General features: G+C 38.1%; 1 protein-coding gene and 1 long non-coding RNA gene across 10 annotated transcripts in view; one reads left to right on the top strand and one right to left on the bottom strand.

Moving 5' to 3' along the window:
- Positions 1-9801, bottom strand: part of LOC121872686 — a 51026-nt gene extending 41225 nt beyond the window's left edge. The window contains exons 1-2 of one of the 9 annotated variants that reach the window (XM_042375672.1): positions 9766-9801; positions 6702-6760 (exon numbers count right to left, since the gene is read on the bottom strand). The gene's annotated coding sequence lies outside the window, so the exon portion shown is untranslated. Of the gene's footprint in view, positions 1-6701; positions 6761-7810; positions 8008-8410; positions 8491-9110; positions 9385-9765 lie in introns of those variants that run through there. The other 8 variants (XM_042375669.1, XM_042375667.1, XM_042375666.1 and 5 more) reach the window with 8 other exon arrangements.
- Positions 9802-11020: 1219 nt separating this feature from the next.
- Positions 11021-16162, top strand: LOC121872687. The gene is made up of 3 exons (XR_006090142.1): positions 11021-11046; positions 11802-11914; positions 16050-16162. It is a non-coding gene; the product is annotated as an uncharacterized LOC121872687 (long non-coding RNA).
- Positions 16163-17358: the final 1196 nt, after the last annotated feature.

The raw sequence follows: 17358 nt of genomic DNA, 5'->3' as shown, positions 1-17358 counted from the left end.
ATGATATTCTTTATTTCAGGGGTTCAGATGCATATTTATGCACTTTTTTACAATTTTTACAATTTTATATTATATTTTTCAGTGTTAAGTGGTTGTATTTGGGGGCCTGGAACGGATTAATCCTATAACGAACGAATGCTATAACGAACAAGGTTCTAGAACCAATTAGATTCGTTATAGCATACCCCACTGTACAGTACAGTACAGTCATCCCTTGGTTATCGCGCCTAATTGGGAGCCCGCCGATAACGAAAGTACAGAACCTATGGGATTTATTATAATTGGTTCCAGACACCCAAGAGCTAACCCCAAGTTTCCCATTTTACGACCATTTATACCCACTATATATATATATATATATATATATATATATATATATATATATATATATATATATATATATATATATATATATATATATATATATATATATATATATATATATATATATATATATAAATATAATGTTATGGTAAATATCATAAACACACATTATTACAAAGTGATGAAAAGGGTACGCTTAATACTGTAGTCCACAAAACATGTAGCTATGCTTTTTTTATTTGGTCCCCCATCATACGAGTCCGTTTTCTCTCACATCAGGACGCCTGAGTCCTCCGTTTTCTCTCTTAATCTTAGAGTGCACCAGAGACTTAGTTATTTTTAGTAATGCCAAAGAATTTGAAATTGCAACCCCAATTGCAGCTGGGGTTGCAATTGTTGAGGCAACTAGATATGTCTGATTACAGCAAATGTGTTATTGTCAATTTGTAGGTGAAAGATTTTATCCTCAATAGATGTAGGTTAACATTACACCTGCATGCAAATATTTAAAAAAAAGCCTAATCAAGGAAGCATATTCCTTTAACACATAATATCTGACCAGTATGGGAAGGATCGTGTCTCCGTCAAGGGGTCGTGGAGTGGTGGTCCAGCAGGCGTCACAGATTTTTTTGGGTGGAGGGGGGCAGACGTATATGCGATCGGACTTTGTTAACCGGCGCATGACTCTGTGTGTCATATATATATACACGTACCCCGCTTTACACGGCTTCGCTTTACGCGAATCTACATTTACGCGGTACCTCGCCAGAACCGGACTTTCATTTTACGCAGTGCATCCACTCACATACGCGTAGTGTCTGGCGCGATGCTATTTTTAGATTCGATGCTCCCGCCTTCTCCCGCTTGGGCAAGCCGCGCGGGTAAGTTGCGCAGTGGATGTCTCTGTTGCGTTATCGGTGACGTCATATCGGACTGTGATTGGGCCACGCATCCTTACCTCCCTCCGCCGCTAGCTGTGATTGGTTTAAAGTAAAATGACGTGCCCACCCGCGGGAGGGAGGAAAGACGACGCTTGACGTAGCCGCGTCAGTTGCATCCCTCCAGGCCACACCATATAAACCAGTATCCATTGTTCTGTAAAATGGCTTCCGCCGGACCATCGCCCCCAGAGAAAAACCTTGAATTACCTGGACCCAGCCGCCCTAAGCCAAAGAAGATAAGACGTTCCCTAAGCTACGAAGTAAAATACAAGATCATTCAAGAGTTGGAGACAGGAACACGTCAAGCTGATCTCGCGGTCCAGCATGGAGTCAACGAATCTACGATTCGTACTATTAAGAAGGATGCAGCCAAGGTCAACGAACACATGAGAATCACAAAGTCTGCATGTGCTTCAATGATCAAGTATTGCCAGAACAAGGTGCTGCTAAAGGTTGAAAATTTGCTGTGAGTTACTTGATTCGTGAGGTGCGATGCAACATGGCGGTGGACACGTGATCCGTTCAAGGGTACGCCCGTGAACTGTACGCAGCAGTGTCACGTAAGATGGGAATTGCAGAGCCCAAACCCTTCCATGCTTCCTCTGGTTGGCTGCAAGGGTTTAAGAAGAGAAACAAGATCAACAACATCAACATTGGTGGTGAAGAAGCGAGTGCTGACCGTGTGGCGGCTAGAGATTTTCCTCCGTTCTTACGTGAGGTTATGGAGGAAGGACGACCAGGTGTCCAACATGGACGAATCAGGTCTATTTTGAAAAAGCTGCTTACCAAGACCTTCGTTGTCCAGTCTGCCAGCAAGATTCAGGGCCGGAAGTTGCAGAAGTAGCGCATCACCGTCCTCTTTACCACCAATGCCTCCGGTACCTGTAAACTCAAGTTATCGTTGATTCACACAGCCCGCAAGCCGCACGCCTACAAGAACGTGAACATGAGCAAGATTAACGTCCACTGGCTGACCGCACGTAAGGCGTGGATGTTCTCTGCTCTGTCACTCTGCTGGTTTGATGACTGTTTCGTTCCCGACATGAAGAAATTCTGCGAGAAACAGAATGTTCCATTCAACATTCTATTGCTCCTTGACAACGCACCAAGACACTCGCCACTACTTATGGATCGTCACCCCAACGTAAAAGTGATTTTCCTTCCTCCCAACACTACGTCATTAATCCAGCCCATGGACCAGGAGTTGATATGCAATGTGAAAGATGCATACTCTGCAAAGAAGTTTAAGCTCCTGAACGACTGTACCAACACCAAGGATGAGTTGCGTAAGCTGGTTGACACCGATAGCGAGAGCAAAAGCGACGAGGACGAGGACAAGGAACAACAGGTGGTGAATCAAGAAGTTCTCGTCAAACAGTTTTGGAAAAAATTTAACGTCAAACAAGCTGTGGACTTCTTGGTGGAGGCATGGGATCAGCTATCTGTAGCTACGATTCGTCACGCATGGAGGCATGTGTTGCATGGTATCCCAGGTGAGAGGCGGAGTCAACCTGTGACTGGTGAGGTTCAGTCTGTTACAGTGGCATTGGACCTTGCAAGAGAAGCTGTGCACAGTATTACAGCTGAAGGCTTCTCTGAGACCACCAACGAAGACATCCTGGAAGTGATCAGAGATCCTGAAATGACTGCCGACGAGATGTTGGAAGATGATCATGTCAGTGAAGAGGCAGATGGTGCATCACCCCCAGAAGAACACAAGTTAACGCATAGTAATGTTAAGGGTGCCATCGAGTGTGCAGAAAAACTGAAGCTCTTCCTTTCCAACGACCATGACGATGACCGCTATGAAGTTTTCCATACCCGGCTGGTGCAGGCCATGGAGCCATACATCAAGGTGTATCAAGACAACATCAACACTAGCCGTCAAAAAAGCATTACCGAGTTCTTCGCCCGCAACCCACCACAGCCAGCCCGAGCCAGTGACAGTGAAGGTGACTTTGAGGGATTTGTCAGGGAGGCCCTGACAACTATGGTGGATAGTGATGGTGATTCACCTGAGGGACAGTAATCTGCCCTCTGCCTCGGAACCAGCCTCCATCCCCGTATGCCGACCCATCTCTTGTACTAACGTAAGTGTTAAACCTAAACTTTATTTTTCCTAACCTAACCTTTATTTTTCCTAACCTAACCTTACGTAAGTGTTAAACCCTTGATTTTTCCTAACCTAACATTAGGTAAATGTTAAACCTTTATTTTTTCTAACCTAACCTAACCTGACGTTAGGTTTTCGTTTTACGCGGTTTTTCACGGTTATTTCTGAGAACAGTACTACCACCCGAAGGAATTGCTAAATTTTATTAATTTTTTATACAGATACTGTATTCTTATCATTATAGTAAGTATTTTAGAAGAGACAACAACTTTGTATTTAAATGATATGTTTTTTTTCTCTATCTACAATCATAAATCACCTATAGTAGTGAGGGCATGAAGGATGAGGGAAATTGCAGGGTAAAACACAGTGAAAAAGCAATCATATGACACTAAAATGATGTCTCTACATGCTTTGTATGGGAAGAAAATGATTATTTACTGTAAATTCTCCTCCGAAAAACTAGCCTGGTCAGCGCATGTTGTTGTCTGCTCAGTTTGTTAAAACAGACCCACTATCATTGGTACCATATATCAAGATAAGTGCTTCTGCCTAATATGGCAGGGGGTGCCCCAGCTAAAAAGTTAGGTAAGTTTAAGTAGGTTTCTTTGGTTGGTTAGGTCAGGTTCTCTTAGGTTCTAGTAAATGTCACCTCTTTTAAAATACTTACTGTACTATAATATTAGATAAGAACATCTGGAAAAAATGAACAAAATCAAACAACTCCTTCTGGTGGTCGTGCTGTTCTCAGACATTACCCTTTTCATGCTAAAACTGTATGTTGGTGTTTGCAGAATAATTATTAAGATTACAAAAAAAAATTCTTACTATGTTTCCATTGGTGAGTTCTGATATAATCATTTCTTGTGCAAATGCTTCGTTTGGTAGATAATTTGGTACCTAGGCGCGTACTACTTTGTCTTCTCAGCGGTAAAGTGGCGGTGATGTCTCACCCTAGGATGTAAACAGCCAATTATATTGATGCTTTTCAAAACACACCACTGCTGTGAGTTGGATCAATGCCGATGCTCAGTGTATGCTTATAAGCCATTCAGTACAGGTGGCTCCTCTGACGTCCACAAAAAACAAAATTACACCAGTAATTACAGTTTCTTCTGTAGAGACTTTTCGTAAAATAGCAGATTCGGCTAATGCTAATGAATATACCGCCGATACGTTATTTGTTTTGCTGTTTACGGTATAGTTGTCAATATTAGCCAGTTAAATTAGGTTAGGTTAGGTTAATTGGCCAATATGAAGGACTTCACAGCCACTTCCTCCATCTCAGTAACAGTAAGTTCGCCCATGGCAGATGTTAAGTTATGCTAAGTTAGGTTAGGTTGGTTAAGGTTAGGTGAAGGTTAGGTTAAGTTAGATTAGGTTAGGATAAATTAGCTTTAACTTTTAAATAAAACACTTTTTAACACATTTGACATAACTACGACAGTGTCCACTATAAAACACAGTGAAATGGCAGCGTTTTTAAATTCGTTTTCCATGAAAAATCAGCGGCTGTGTAGTCATAAATAATTACCGGTTAGTTTAAGGTTAGGTTAGATTAAAATTTTAAATAAACAGTTTTTAACACATTTGCCAGTACAGGTATTACCTGTAGGTGTATGATCATTACAGTCATCCAACGAATTTTAGTATTTTAAGTTTTGGAATCAGTAGTTTAGACAATTCGAAGACTCGTTTCTTCAGTAGCAATTCTTCCACAAATGATTACTTTCCAAGAAAATCGCAATAAATTGTTGGAAGTCGTTGTATTTTTTCTAAGTTCTTGTTTATATTACCACCATCCAAGATATCTCCTGTGTGTTTGTTTGTTGGTTACTATGCTGCATTACGCATGTACTAGAGTCTGACACATGACCAATTGTTCTTTGGGCATTGATTGGTGGGTATGATTTTGGATCAACCAATTACAGCTCGGTATAGGCCCTCGCCGCTACCAGCTTGAATTTGAATTAATTCTAAGATGTCTAGCTTGTGCAATGGCTGTGATATGATTTACTGTACAGTACCGTACTTCCAAATCATAGCCAGATTTCACATAAATTATTAAGGTAAAGACGGAGAAGCATGGAAATTTCTACACGAACACGGTGTTTACCGGTACCTACGGAGGTTACTTGCGCGAAGTGTAACCATCCTTATACTGTAGATACAAAGCTGAAAAATACCTTTGGTACACCTGTGGATGACGAGGAGGACGACCCCGATGACCCCAACTCGGAGTCTTCTGAGTCTAATTAAGGTAAGCACACAGGTGGAAAGGTTAGGTTTGGGTTAGGTTTAGGGTTAGGTTAGATTAGGTTTTGGATGACTCTGACCTTCATTTCTATAAAAAATTACTACTCTTTGTAATTTTCCCCCACCCAAAACCCCTGGTCTCCCATTATCGTTGGATAAGGGGGGCTTAGCTCAAAAAGTAGTGATTTTGCGGTAGAAATGTAGGTCAGATTCGGGTTAATATTTAGCAGTTGCCACCAGCTAACTGAATAGTGAGTCATATATGGGGAGTTATTTTAACTTTTATTTTATAATGTTTGGCCAATCAGCGTTAAGTGTTGAAGGGACATCATAGTCTTGCGCTAATCAGCACAAGTCTCCATTCGTGGCCAGATGGAAGATGGCATCTGTGTGAGATGGATGTACAGTACATTGGCTGACTGGCGCATTATTCAGCGCATATTGGACAGTGAAGCAGCAGCTGTTGTCATTTTTAGGGATCACGGTGTTCTTGTTTCATCTGTAAAGTGTCCAAGATGTAATTCAGAGTGTTAGTACCGTGTAGATCACCCTGCATGGTACTGTGGTAAGAGATGGTCACAGACGGAGACACCACTTCCTCATCCAAGTCACATCACTCTATCCTCCTGTATCTCTCACTTAAGGTAAGTTTCTTACACACTAGTGGTTAAGTTTGGTTTGGCTTGGTTCAGTTAGGTTAGTTTTTTTTTTTTTTTTAGATCTTTGAGGTTTTTACATTGTTTGACCTTCCACATATTGGTAATTATTTGTTTTAGCACACCCTCGAATTTTTTCACGAGAGGTTTGATTTCTGATGTATTTTGATGTGTTTTGTTCAGATCTGATCTTCGTTTCCATGGGAATGCGTTGTTCAAGTCATCCTTTGATCAAAAACGGCTATTTTACATCCAAAACAAAGGTGAGATCTGAACAAAATACATACAAATACACCAGAAACCAAACATCTAGACCCCTAATTTTCACTAAATTAACCTACCTTAACCTAACCAAACCCCTGCGGGAAGCCCTAACCCCAGCAGAGTAGAAAACGCGTTATTTTTACTTACGTTAATGTGCTGCGTTGGGATGTTTATACATTTGGGCGTTCCTAACTTGTGCGATTTTTCTGAAAGAAACACATTTCTAAGAGGCTTCAAGGGTTGAGGAATGTACACATAAGGTAGAAACTGCCTAAAAGTAAGTGCCTCTATGTGATTTGCAGATGTGCTAAACCAAATAATAACCCACTTTTAATTTTCAATATCTCAACTACTACTCATTTCCGACGGCAATGAAGGTCATATTTGTATTTAACACAATGATTTACACAATAAAACCTCATTTTCAAGTCTATTAGGTGGTGGTAACTACTAAATATTTACATAGATTCGTTCAAAACACATCAAAAACCATTTTTTTTTTTTATTGGGCACCCCCCCTACATCCTTGTATAAGGTGAAGCGCAGAAGCGTTTATAGCGCCCAACAGGGAAGCATGCTAAGTTCATGCTTGCCTTATGTCTCACGAGTTAAGGGCGTAGAAGCCTGAAGAGTCAATGGTTTATGTCTAAGCAAGTTATTGGAAGCTCCAACAACTTGTCCCTGAATATGAAATCGCAACTTTCGACTTACAGCAGGTACCTACTTTGCTGCTAGGTGAGCAGGGACAAAGGGGACTAGGAAGAGTGTCCAAACAATTTCCGCCGGCCCGGGAATCGATCCCGTGACATCTTGCTTGCGAGGCAAGAACGGTACCGCTCTACCACCAGCTCCCCCAAAAACCATTTAAAAAACAGAATTTCAATTTCCAAATAGGTGGATGACAGAAACGACAATTTTACCCATTTGCCATACTTACGAGTGTCCACTATAAAGCAGTGAAATTGCGCCTTTTTTAAATCCGTTATCTATGAAAATTAACGGCTGTAAAGTCGTCAATAACTACGGCTGATTATTCTAAAGGTAAAGGTGTGGTTTAGCGCTAGCACCAGACGTTGTTTATTGATTTGGTTGAATTTTTTCCTACACAATAATAGCATGCTAATAAAAACAGAAATGGAAACAATACATAGAACCTAATAGAACCTGACCTAACATACCCATAGATTGGGTATGTTAGGTCAGGTTTTATTAGGTTCTGTGCATTATCGTGTTAATTTATGTGTTAAACTACTTACTTTAATATTGACGTTGATATACATCAGCAATGGCGAGGAGGAATTCGTGGAAACGTTGACCATCATTTATAAGAAACGTCTCTTGAAGAGGGATTCAGCGAGAAAAACAACAAAAGTGGCGCCGGGAAGAGGATTGTGGAGAGGGATAGAGTAAATAAAAAAAAAATAATAAAATATTTAAAATCATAATAGAAAATTGTCGTTTCTTTTAATATACTGTACTTAAAATCACCAAAACAATAAGAATACCAAAAATAAATAAAATCAACAAACAACCTCCATTTTTGTGCAAATTATGTTTCTGTTAAAAATTATATATTTTTTTCCCAAAACCGCGAATTTTCACAAAAAATTAAGGTCAAAACTACACTGGAAAACATAAAAAAAAAACATATTCTCATACCAAAACCCGAGAACAGCCAATGGACGAATATTTACCTTAAATATTCATAAACTTAAACTTCTCAAACCTGTAATTTAAACCAGATACTAGTGTGAGTATTAACATGCAAGGATCACAGTAAAGTAGACGTCATCATTATTGTACAAATAACGCTCTAAATGATGTAGAAATAACGCAATAGCTTCATAAATGCATACCTGCTACCCGAAAGTGATCTCACCTGTCACATTCTCACAACAGACTCACAGATGTTTCCAGCATGACACTCGTCCAATTAATAAGTAACTTGAAAGGCCATATAAATTTAGAAAAATGGGTAATTATAAATATGTCTGTACAAATATTTTAAAATAAAAAGAAATAGTTCACTTATATCTTTCTCACATAAATATTCTTAAGATATATAGTAAAAGCTGCTGATAGATTAGACTGTACTGATCTTGTTTACACCACAATGTAATGTTTACCATAAGAGACAAGTTAATTATCGTTATTTTAAACTACCTGGTATACCCTTTGTTTAGTCGTTGTCGTTGACGTTAAAATTTTATTACATCGTTTCATCACTTAAGGTCTTTAAACGCTATAATAAAGTTAGTGATCACACTATTCCATCAACAATTAAAATTGTCACAATTAGTAGCACCTGTGATTATGATAGTAATGGCAATATTTCATTTATAATAATAATAATAATAAAAAATAATATTAAATACTACTACTACTAATAAAAGTAATGAGTGGCCTAGCGTGTATGGGAGACTTTTTTCGTGACCCCCATAAGAAGTGTGTGGTGATTAAAGGCACAATTTGTCTTTACTTTTTTACTTTACTCTCTTCGCCACTGACAGGCTCCTTAGCCGCTTGGGTACTACTCGGTCGAGTGGACGTACATACCTGGAGCTGGCTGACGTCCACCTCACAAGGGGTCCAGAAAAACGTGGAGGCAAATTTTTTCGGAGTGACAGTTGTGAACTCTTGGAACAGCCTACCAGAGGATGCTGTGACGGCGCCGAGTGTGAGCTCATTCAAGGCCAGACTTAACCAATACTGGAACAGGTTCCAATATCTTCAGGACCCAGTGCATGCCCATTATCTGCCAACAGTGTTAATCAGAGATGTGAACAGCCGCGCAAGCGGCTAACGAGCCGATGAGTGACGAAGAGGATAAGAAAAGTAAGAGATTGGCCTCCCCACTAGGGGTCACAGCACAAGTTGAAGAAGCCACAAGTTAGGAAATTGTCAGGGCAAACTTTTTCGGAGTGAGAAATGTAAACTATTGGAACAACCTGCCAGAGAGTGTGCAGCAACACTATTGCAAGGATAGATACATTCAGGAATTTCAGGAGCCAGTGCATGAGCAGTACTTGCCAATAGTGAGCAGTGACCGACCGCCCAAGCGGCTAAACAGCCGATCAGTGGCGAAGAGGATAAGAGTATGAAGTGTGTGCTCATTCAAGTTACTTGACCAACACTGGCGCAGGTACAGATACATTTTGGAACCAGTACATGCCCACTACCAAACACTATATACTGTATCTTTGCCCATTACCTTGTCAACAGTGCGTAACAGACGTAATCGACCGGCCAACAGACCGATCAGTGGCTAAGAGAGTAAAATAAAAAAAATAACGCCCCCGGAAATCGCCAACCCGCCTCAAAACTAGCAAAAATTGGTGTGAAAACCGCCAATCTCGCTCCTTACCTGAGGAGCTCAATGGATTTTTCGAACTGGAATAAGTAAGCGGGCATGCAAATAAAAATGACCCCAAAAAATCAAAATAAGAAAAATTATATTAAAAAGCGGGATTGTCAAAGTCAATATGTCCCTAGAGTTGAGGGAAATTTATCCCAATTTTCCTTGAATGATCCTTATTATTTTCTTCTCTGAGGCGAAGGGCTAAACGCATCAGACACACACAGTATATATACAGTATATTACAAAGTGTGTAATTAGTCATTTCGTGAAATGACTAGTCATCTTGTGTAATGTAAAATAACTTAATCTAATTTTAACCTATCCAAACCCATTTCATCCTATTAAGACCTCACCAAACCTAGCCTAACTCATCCTAACATTAGATTGGTTAGGTTAGGCAAAACCAGTTTTGGTTTGGTTAAGTTAGGTATCCTAATGAAATCTACCTCGCCTAACCTAACCTATTCTAACCTGATCACGACTAAATTAATCTAATGTTCAGTTAAGTTATGTTAGGCTAGGCTTGATAAAGATTGTATACAATTGGTTTTTGCTAGATTAAATTAGATTAAAATTGTTTACATTACACAAGTTGACTAGTCATTACACGAAATGGCTGATTACACACTTCGACTGTAATATATATATATATATATATATATATATATATATATATATATATATATATATATATATATATATATATATATATATATATATATATATATACACTGTTTGTGTGTGTGTTTCTTTCATAGGCAATATTGAAGGGAATAGTCAAAGGAGAAACTCACCTTTACAGGATTACACAGTATAATACTATATAAGCATAGTTAAAAAAGTAGAGATAAAAAAAATCACTTAATAATAAAATCATGAAGAAACAAATATAATTGTATTTTTTGTTAAAGACTTATATTTTATTAAATAATAACGATAAGGGGAAAGGTTCTCAATTATGGTGGTGGTACACTACACCGTAGAGGGACGGACTGTGGCACACGGACACCATTTATCTTCGAGGACGAAACCGGTAGCTCGTTAGAAATGTTCGCTAACAGATTCGCCAGCGCTTCCAGGAGCCTTATGACTTCTGCCATCAGGAGAGGAGGAGATGGCGGTGTTCCTGGTGGTGTAAGTTGACATTAGATTGTATAGAAATACTAATGCTTCAGAAAGTTAAATCATACTACACCGTATCAGCTGATCGAGGTGGTGATGCTAATCATTAATATTTGCAGATCGGATAAAGTTATAACCAACCTAACATTTCTAACCTCCATTAGCTTAACCGTTAACCAACTTTAAGATATTGATTTGCACCTATATGGAAGTCGTTCAAAAAAAAATCTGAAAAAAATAATTTCAATCCAACCCAACCAAGTTCAACTTCAAATCCTAAAATTCCCTGCATGACCGAAACGATAATAATGCCTTTGAAACTATGTTTTTCCCATTTTTCTTATTTTTTGTGTTATGAAAGAATTTGACCATTTCTGGTGGAAATCAATAGTGTCTTGAGTTAAGCCCCCATCACTACTCAGAATCAATAGAGTTGCTATAGCATACCCTTCGGAAATTAAAAAAAAATTCGAGTATTTTAATCGAAAAAATTACCAACAATATTACTTGTTCAGCAAGTTTCTTTGGTTGGTTACCTCTGTGTCCTTGACATTTTCTCATATATGGGGATTTTCCAGAGAAAATGAAGGTCAGATTAAACAAAGCACTCCAAAAAACACCAGAATAAATATATTTCCTTGCAAAAAATGAAGGGGGAAGTTAAAATGAATCTTTACCAATATCAGGAAAGGAAGTTCTATCCTTTTTTTTAATTAAAGATTTAGTGCATTATGAAATTTCAACAGCATTGTATTTTTCTCCCACAGAACCTGCCCTTCCAGATCCAAAACAGATTCCGTTTGACTGTTCTGTTTGTGGCATTCTTTGGTTCTGGTCTGGCACTACCCTTCGTACTTGTTCGTCATCAGCTGCTCAAGAAGTGAGCACTGATTATCTTCTGTAAATACAGTGATTATATAAAGGTATGAACGCTACTGATTAATTATTGTACAGTAGTGTATATTTAAACAAACTCGCATAAAATTAAATTATTATTGTGTGTACACTTGCTCCAAAAAGTATCTTCACGATTTTGTGGGACAATGACAACAGACAAAAGATTTTGACAATTCTACCTAGACAATAGGAGTTGCTGTGTTCATTTTGACATTCTTGTTCAGTAGATCTGTAGGTAATGCTTCAATGTAATGTACTATACAGTAATCCCGTGTTTTTCGTGGGAATTACGTTCCTGAAACCCCCGCGAAAAGCCAAAACCGCGAATACTCTCTTTAGGAATCACTGTACCTGCGGCCACCAAACAGCTCCGCTGGGTCATGCACTTAACCACACCATGCCCTCCACTCACGGCCCAGTGGTCACACTGATCATTGATGCACTGTACCGGCATTTACTAACACCATTATTTGAAACTAATCATATTGTAGTATGATATTGGAAAGATGTAAACACAGTTATATACAAAGAAAATGTTTATTTACAAGTAAATAAAAGAAATTTATATTTCGCTGAGCTCGGCAACACCCGCATTGCCAGCCTCTCCTGGCGTCTGCCCGCCCTCACTCAGTCACGCCAGCCAGACAGTCCTCTTCCACCCACATTCCTCCACTTGAAGACTTGTATTCTGACAAAAGACACAAATGAACTGTCAGTCTTCACCACATTCCAAGCCATACCTCATACCACCTCTGAGCTTGTCCAAAAAAAAACTTTTTTTTTCTGTTAAGGTCATCACTATTCTTGATTTCTTGGTCACTTTAGTCTTTGCTAGTAATATTTGCCTTTGATAAGGCTGGCTTACGTCCCGGAGCCATGTGGAATGCACGTGGGAGGACAAACAGAAGAGGTAATCACAGTAGTGTTCACAGTACTGAGACTTCTCGGAGCAGCGGGTGTCTGAGGCGAGAAAGGTGGTGTCTGTTTGCCGCTTCGCACAGGGGAATATAAAAAATGGCGCAAAATTAATTTTTTTTTTAAACCACGTTAAAAAAAACGGCGAAAAACACGGGATTACTGTAGTTATAAAGATTGTTTGTGCATGAGGATTATCTAGGTTGTGGAAGAAATTTTTTCTCTGCTTTTGTATTCCATCACAATGGCATTTTCTATTAAATTGATTTAAAGAGAAAATGTGTGAAGAAAAAGTCCGATTGAATATACAATCCACACTTGGCTGCATCATCCAGTGACTGCACTTGCAGCCTTAAGTGCAGGTGTATGGAATTTCATTCGTGATAATCACAATAGTTGGTGCACTTTCCTATTGGTATAATTTTGTCAGTTGAGGAAACGAATCAATTTATTGATGACACTACAGTACTAACAGGTAAATCAAGTTTGAAGACCAAACATATGTCGATGAATCCTATTTAGTTTGATGTGCATTTTGTGGAAACATAAATGGCAGTGCTCATTGAAGTTGCTATAACTGCATTAGAGATATTATTGTGAAATACAACACACTTATGTTCAATTGCTTAAACAGAGTTGCTGCCAGGGTACAGTTAATGTTACAATGATGTACCCAAATTTGGTTACAAGTTTAAAAGATAATTGACACGCATATTTGAACATATGTTCCATGTGATTTTGATGGTTAGTGTGAATTCAGGTTTATATATGAGGAGCTCGGTATCAGAAGGGGGTGAAGCGACACCCTTGCCGAAATGCGTTTTTTGATGGATATTACTATTTTCACCCTTCCTCTACATGTTGACGTTGGATGTAACCCTCAAGCTAGAATAGAAATCTGGTAGAAAGTCCTTAAAAAATAAGGTATGATTTTGCTTCGGGCCTGGAGCTACATATCTGGCTGTGCGCTCAGTTCAAGAAAGTGGCAACATCCCATTCAGAGCAAGCGGAGCGCGAGCCAATGACAGCGCACCTCCCTCGGACCATACCCGCCAAGGCAGCCAATCACAATTGATTTCCCCTTGCTATGTCATAGCTCCTCGGCTTCCTCCTTAGTTTTGATGCTTATTTTTAGCATACAGACTGTGAGAAGGTAGAAGTGGACAGTGGTGAGACATGCATTGACCTTGATAGTGATGAAAGTGAGCCTGACCCAACGAATGCTAGTGAAAGTGAGCCCATAACTTGGTCTTATAATGAAACTGAACTGTTGCCAGCATCAATATTGAAGTGATAACCGTGGTAACATTATGAGATTATTCTTATTACCACCATGCTATTGTACTATTCCAGATACTAAAATTACATAATACTTCCTTGAGATAAATGTATAGTATATATCAGGTGCCTAAAAGAGAGCTCAGGTTCTCAACTGGCTCAGCATGTTAATATTGTTATTATTATCCATTCTGTATGTATTTTTCTGGCTAAATATACTGTCTCAATTCAAATAAAAAAAATAATCAGTGATTTAGTTGATGAAGAATCTGTGTGGGTATTTTTAGAGAGTGCAGAGAAAGACTTTGATCAGTATGTGATTATGACGAGGCCATTAAAATTATACGCACACCTCAGGATTTACGTAACTTCGAGTTGCTACGATCTTCAGGGATAATAAAACGAAGGAACTAAACAAAGTAAGATTGTAATACTGTCATAATACTGTTTTTACAAAAGATTATGCAAACTTTCTCTGCCTTTGTATTCGTATGTTAATTACGTTTGGGGGGGGGCGTTGTAGTGGTGTTTCCTTATTATTGCACACTATTATACTAAACAATATTATAAATCTTTGGCTAATAATAGGGACGGAAAGATAAATACTGATAGGCAAATGAGCTTTTTATTATTTAGTTTTTTTTTGGGGGGGGGGGTGTAAGACGAGTGCTGTTTTTTGGTGATCATTAACTTGTTTTACAGTATTAGCCCACAATTGTAAGAAAATTTTGCGGAAAAACACGATTATTGTTGGTTTGAAGCTCAGACAACTGTACATCACGGGTAGTTATTCTCATTTAACTCACGATAAAATAATAACTAATCACAGTACTAACTTATAGTTTGTTAGGAGATGGATTGAGCTGCACACTGAAATAAAAATGAACCCTCTAGCTTAAAAAATAAAAAAAAAGTTAATGTGGTTTGAATTTCAAAAAACTTTAAAAGCGTTTTTCTCCGCTTTTTTAATTTGGCTCTTCATCCCCTTCTGATGTGGAGTGCCTCGTATAGTAATGCATGTATTTCTGTGCATTCACCTATGAAGTGTGAGAGATCTACAGTATATGATGATGCTATTGAATTTGGAAGGTGTTATACTGTATGTGGAAATAGAGCCTACATTGAAGACTGCATCAACTGGTATGGACTCTATTGATGGAAGAAACAGTGAAATGTGTAAATAGTGCAATATCTGGTGTGAGTTGATTCCCATAAGCCTGGGAGTAGTCCCTGAGCCTATTAACAGAATATCTTTTAGAGTCTTTGGATAGGATTAGGGAATGTATGTACCAAGATCCCTCATCCCCATTTTGTATCTTTTAAGTTCATTATTTCTTGTTTGGAGTGTCAGGTGTCTAAACTAGTTCTTCCTCTATGATAAAACCAACATCCTATTTTTAAACTAATCTTAATTTCTGTAGAAAAACAGTTTTTTAAACCATTCCTTTCTAACTACAAAAATGGATCATTCACAAATACAGTACCATATTTCTTAGCTAGTTATAGACATACAAATATGTTATTTGAACAGAATTACATTGACTTGTGTGAAATTCACCATAATTTTATTGAAAAGCTTTTTGGTTAATCAAAAGAAAATGTGCACAGCACAAATTGCTGCATGACTGTCTTTTGTGTACAGTACAGGGCGTGTCGATTTTCTTGACCTGATGATGAAAGTTGTTGGAAATGGTCTACTACAGAAGTTTTTATTACTGGTTTTCACCAATTTGAAAAGTACTGTAGCCTCATATTTCGTATCCTACAGTTTTGAACCAACTCATATTGGCTACAAATTTCAGGTTATCATTATTGTTGGAACTGGTGGTTCATCTTTTTAATACTACGGATGGATCACTACCCTGACTGTTGAAACGGCCCAGCACATCATAAGTTTTTAACATTGTCATATTTTTTCTTTGCAGATAATGGCAGAATCAGAAACTAGGTTTGTACATCCAAAAAATGCAGGCTATGTAATGTGATGTAAATTTTTATTTAATATGCTTCAAATAAAAGAATAAAAATTCTCTTTATAGATATCAAGTATCATTATCCTTCTGTTAATGCAGTTTAGAGGTATGGTATTTTACTGTATATGGTACTGTACATAGTTTGACGCATCTATACTTTTGTAGTCTAAATTACTGTATCGTTTCATAGATATTTACTTATTTTAACATGGCATGTGTGTATTTTGTACCTTGTGAAAAAATGTTCTTTTCGTTTCATACATCCTTCTTTAATATTATTTCTTATAGGGAAATTACATTCACTTAATGGTACATACTTTTTCCAGATGCTTCTACCATGTTGAGTGAGGAGTAATTGTACCATATTGAATTCAGATGCTATAAAGTATGAAAAACAGATACAGTACTGTACTCTATATCGACAACATTATTAAACAATCATGACATTTTAAAACCGGATATGAATACACCCTCAGAGGCCAGGGTGAAGCATTTGTTTCTCAGTGGTAGGAGGAGTTAAGCTTTTAATTCTGAACTCTTGTTGCACCATAAGCACACTTTGATTATTTTCTGTTCCATCATCAATGCGAGTACTGTATGCTTAAACTGTGTTGTACTCTCATTGCGACTTTCGCTTTCACCACTTCTACAGTACTTGCCTTGGTGTTAAATTATGGAGCACTGCAAAAAAAAATAACTAAAAAGGCATCACAGTTTGCATTGTTTACAGCTTGGTCTAACCAGAACTGTTGATAAAGGACTTGGTTCATGTCAGGTAAGCGTGGCTTTACTGAAGAATTGACATGGTGCAGTATGTGATTATAGCATTTGTTAAGTAGACCAGGAATATGATGAATGTTGCTAACAGTTCAAGGTTCTTTCATTTGGCCTTAAAGTAGCTGCAATTATTTTCATGACTGGAGAGTAATATTGAAAATATTTGAGGAATTTTTATTTTTTTTTGTTTTAAGTATACAGGTGCTCCTCTACTTCTGAACGAGTTACGTTCCTGAGGCTTGTTTGTAAGTCCAACTTTACTCATATAGATACCAAACATGTTGTAAAAAAATTAAAAGGTTATGGATATTTAGTACAGCTATACCCTTTAATACAGCCTTAAAACCTGGCTCACTCTTCTCTTAGGTAATGTTTATTCTATCTGGAACTTTCTTCAAAATAATCCAGTCTCGTCCACATTAAACACCTGTTCTGACAGGTAACCCCCCTCAGTGATGATGTTTGCATCTCTGAAAGTTTTTAA

This window comes from Homarus americanus, unplaced genomic scaffold (genome assembly GCF_018991925.1).
Source record: "Homarus americanus isolate GMGI-L3 unplaced genomic scaffold, GMGI_Hamer_2.0 scaffold39155, whole genome shotgun sequence".
Lineage (NCBI taxonomy): Eukaryota > Metazoa > Arthropoda > Malacostraca > Decapoda > Nephropidae > Homarus > Homarus americanus.
The sequence above is the reverse complement of the archived record's forward strand: the minus strand, read 5'-3'. Positions and strand labels throughout refer to the sequence as shown.